This window comes from Ovis canadensis, chromosome 3, assembly GCF_042477335.2.
Source record: "Ovis canadensis isolate MfBH-ARS-UI-01 breed Bighorn chromosome 3, ARS-UI_OviCan_v2, whole genome shotgun sequence".
In the NCBI taxonomy this organism is placed as follows: Eukaryota; Metazoa; Chordata; class Mammalia; order Artiodactyla; family Bovidae; genus Ovis; species Ovis canadensis.
In genome coordinates this window covers 189,932,965-189,938,080 of record NC_091247.1, presented here as the reverse complement: position 1 = coordinate 189,938,080, position 5,116 = coordinate 189,932,965, and positions in this window count along the sequence as shown.

The following is a 5,116-nucleotide window of genomic DNA, read 5'->3' as shown; positions in this document are numbered from 1 at the left end:
AATGTGCTAGCAGCACTATTTACAATAACAAAGACAGAAGGAACTTAAATGCCCATCAACTGATGAACTGATAAAGAAGATGTGGTATAAAAGGAAATCAACCCTCAATATTCATTGCAGGGCTGTTGCTAAAGCTGAAGTTCCAATACTTTGGCCACCTGATGCAAAGAGCCAACTCACTGGAAAAGATTGATTCCAGGAAAGATTGAAGGTAAAAGGAGGAAGGGCAGCAGAGGAAAAGATGGTTAGATAGCATCACCGACTCGAACATGAACCTGAGCAAAATCTGGGAGGTAGTGGAAGACAGAAGAGCCTCGTGTCTACAGTTCATGATGTCACAAAGAGTCGGACATAACTTAGCAACTGAGAAACAGCTATATATATATACATGAATATTACTCAGACATAAAAAAGAATGAAATAGTGCTATCTGCAGCAACATGGGTGGACCTAGAGATTATCATACTAGTGGAGTAAGTCAGAAAGAGAAAAACAAATACATGTGATACCACTTTCATGTGGAATCTAAAATATGACTCAAGTGAACTTATCTAGGAGACAGAAACAGCCTTGAAGTCATAGAGAAATGACTTGTGGTTGCCAAAAGGGAGAGGTGTAGGGGACAGAAGGATTGGGAGTTTGGGACTGGCAGATGCAAACTATTACATGTGGAATGGATAAACAACATCCTACTGTATAGCACAGAGATAGTAATATTTATTATCCTGTGATAAACTATAATAGAAAATAATGTGAAAAAATTATACACATATATTTTTGTGGTGGTGGTGGTTGTGGTTCAGTCACTAAGTCGTGTCAGACTCTTTGCAACCCCATGGACTGTAGCCCACCAGGCTCCTCTGTCCATGGGATTTCCTAGGCAAGAATACTGGAGTAGGTTGCCATTTCCTTCAAGGGATCTTCCTGACCCGGGGATCAAACCTACATCTCCTTCATTGGCAGGTGGATTTTTTTACCACCGACTCACCTGGAAAGCCCCTATAATATGTATGTATATGTGTATGTATATAATATAAATATATATATATATAAATTGCTTTGCTGTGCAATAGACATTAACACAAGCATTGTTAATCAATTATACTTCAATAAAGTAAAATTTTTTTGAAAGAAAAAAAAAAGGTCCCAAAACACCCTGACTTAACGCTGCTTTTATCTCAACATACTGCACAAAAATTCCCCCTTTTCCCTGTTTGTCTGTCCCACCAAACTGAACTCCTGGAAGGTAACAATGACATCTGGTTCAACATTTCATCCCCAGCAATGGCTCATTAACTTATATGCAGAGTACATCAGGAGAAACGCTGAACTGGATGAAGCAAAAGCTGGAATCAAGATTGCCAGGAGAAACGTCAATAACCTCAGATGTGCAGATGACACCACACTTATGACAGAAAGCAAAGAAAAACTAAAGAGCCTCTTGATGAAAGTGAAAGAAGAGAGTGAAAAAGTTGGCTTAAAACTCAACATTCAGAAAACTTAGATCGTGGCATCTGGTCCCATCACTTCATGGCAAATAGATGGGGAAACAGTGGAAACAGTGGCTAACTTTATTTTCTTGGGCTCCAAAATCACTGCAGATGGTGACTGCAGCCATGAAATTAAAACTCTTGCTTCTTGAAGAAAAGCTATGACCAACCTGCTGCTGCTGCTGCTGCTGCTGCTAAGTCGCTTCAGTCGTGTCCGACTCTGTGTGACCCCATAGACAGCAGCCCACCAGGCTCCCCCTAAGCAGCATATTAAAAAGCAGAGACATTACTTTGCCCACAAAGGTCCATCTAACCAAGGATATGGTTTTTCCAGTAGTCATGTATGGATGTGAGAGTTGGACTATAAAGTAAGCTGAGCGCCGAAGAATTGATGCTTTTGAACTGCAGTGTTGGAAAAGACTCTTGCGAGTCTCTTGGACTGCAAGGAGATCCAACCAGCTCATCCTAAAGGAAATCAATCCTGAACATTCATTAGAAGGACTGATGCTATAGCTGAAACTCCAATACTTTGGCCACCTGATGTGAAGAACTGACTCATTGGAAAAGACCCTGATACTGGGAAGGATTGAAGGCAGGAGGAGAAGGGGAGGACAGAGGATGAGATGGTTGGATGGCATCACCAACTCGATGGACATGAGTGTGAGTATGCTCCAGGATTTGATGATGGACAGGGAAGCCTGGCATGCTGCAGTTCATGGGGTCGCAAAGAGCCGTACATGACTGAGCAAATGAACTGAACTGAATAGCTCAGTCCCAATACGTACAAAGTACATTCAATGTGTACTTGCCTAATTAATTGTATTCAGTAAAACCATGAATTTTACTAATGAGGAATCTGAGGTCAAAGCCTTGAGTGATCATTCAGCAAGTTGATAGAGTTAGAAATAAAGCCCAATACTTTAGCCCCATCAGCGAACACTCCTGCACACACACACAAACATTAACAACCTGACTTCAGCTGCATGTGTGCCTAACAACTGCTTAGAAACTACCTCTTAGAAAGCAATGTGTTTGGCTCAGATTCATATGTTTATCTACTAGATGAAGCCTGTTAATTGTGTTAATTGAATTCTCAAAAAATTGGTTTTTGGCAAATATGATCTGTCAGTCTTTAAGAAAGACTGTGTTTAAATCTTGCTTATAATTATAAAATCATCTATTTTTCATTGTATTTCCAACCTGATTTTGATTTATATATATTGAAGATCTGAGGCTGGCTCCACATAATGTCATAACTATTACATCTTCTTGGGTAAATGTTCTTTTGATCATTATGAAATTTTTTCTCTCTTGCTGCTGCTGCTGCTAAGTCAATTCAGTCGTGTCCAATTCTGTGCGACCCCATAGACGGCAGCCCGCCAAGCTCCCCCGTCCCTGGGATTCTCCAGGCAAGAACACTGAAGTGGGTTGCCATTTCCTTCTTCAATGCATGAAAGTGAAAAGTGAAAGTGAAGCCACTCAGTCATGTCCGACTCTTCACGACCCCATGGACTGCAGCCCACCAGGCTCCTCTGCTCATGGGATTTTCCAGGCAAGAGTACAGGAGTGGGTTGCCATTGCCGTCTCCTTTTTCTCTCTTGAAAAATACCAATTTATCATTTGCCTGATAAATATTTTTAGATATATTTTTTCTCTCCTTTGTTCATCATTTGAAAATAGTATTAATCTTTTTCATCTTAAGCCTATTTTTAATTTTTTATAATGGACAATAAGAAAAAAATTTTAGGACACCAAGATTTTAGGGGACCAAGAGACAGAAGCTAGTCAAAGGGTATTTTTGTTTTTCCTTTTATTCTCTACCTATTTTGAACAATGCTAGAGCTTTCTCAAAATGTTTTATATAGAATTGCCACATGACACAGCAATTCTACTTTTAGGTAAATAACCAAGAGAAAAGAAAATGTGTGTCCAAACAGAAACTCATATACAAATGTTAATGGCAATATTATTCATAATAGCCAAAAGGTGGAAATAACCCAGATACTCATCAATGAATACATGCATAAACAAATTATGGCATATACATAATGAATATAATTTAGTCACAAAAAATAAGGATGTACTAATAAGTGAAAGAGGAGAGTGAAAAAGTTGGCTTAAAACTCAACATTCAGAAAACTAAGATCATGGCATCTGGTCCCATCACTTCATGGCAAATAGATGGGGAAACAGTGGAAACAGTGAGAGACTTTAATTTGGGGGGCTCCAAAATCACTGCAGATGGTGAATGAAGCCATGAAATTAAAAGACACTTGCTCCTTGGAAGAAAAGCTATGACCAACCTAGACAGCATATTAAAAAGCAGAGACATTACTTTGCTGACAAAGGTCCACCCAGTCAAAGCTATGGTTTTCCCAGTAGTCATGTATGGATGTGAGAGTTGGACTATAATGAAAGCTGAGCACCGTAGAATTGATGCTTTTGAACCGTGGTGTTGGAGAAGACTCTTGAGAGTCCCTTGGACTGCAAGGAGATCCAACCAGTTCATCCTAAAGGAAATCAGTCCTGAATATTCATTGGAAGGACTGATGCTAAAGCTGAAACTTCAGTACTTTGGCCACCTGATGTAAAGAACTGACTCATTTGAAAAGACCCTGATGCTGTGAAAGATTGAAAGTGGGAAGAGAAGGGGACAACAGAGGATGAGATGGCTGGATGGCATCACTGACTCAATGGACATGAGTTTGAGTAAACTCCAGGAGTTGGCGATAGACAAGGAGGCCTGGCATGCTGCAGTCCATGGGATCACAAAGAGTCAGACACGACTGAGCAGCTGAACTGAACTGAGCTGAATACGTTCCACAATTTGGATGAACCTTGAAAACATTATGCTAAGAAAGAAACTAGACACAAAGGTCACATATTGAATGATTCTTTAAATATGATATATCCAGAATAGGCAATCCACAAAGATATAAAAAGTATATTAGTGGTTATCAGGGTATTAGAGGAGGACACAGTGATTAGTTAATGGTATGGGTATTTTGGAGGGGTGGAAAAAGAGTATTGAAACTAGAGAGAAGTGGTAGTTACACAACATGGTGAATACACTAAATGCCACTGACTTGTACCCTTTACAATGGTTAATTCTGTAATAGATGAAATAGACCTCAACAAAAAATAAATATGTAAAACAATGCTAGACATTACCTCTGCTTAAGAGATGAATTACTTTTTGCAAACTTACAAGCAAGACTCAATGGACATGGGTTTGGGTGGACTCCCGGAGTTGGTGATGGACAGGGAGGCCGGCGTGCTGCAGTTCATGGGGTTGCAAAGAGTTGGACACGACTGAGCGACTGAACTGAACTGAAGCAGTTCTGATCTCATTTATTTATCTTGGCTATGAAACAGAAGTTTGTCTGCAGTTTACAGCCAAACTTGTAGCATGAACAAGAATCTGCTTCAAAGAGGCAATGTTGTTTCTTTATATCCTCTCTTGAGGCGAAAGTTATATGGGCTGTGGTAACATTCAGTTGTAATTCTACCATTTGAATTACATGGAGGAGCAGGTCTGATGAGTTCCTCTTGAACAGGTTTCTCTTCAATAGCTGCATTAAAAAACAAAAAGAATAATTTCTGGATAAAGGAATTTCTGTTAGAAA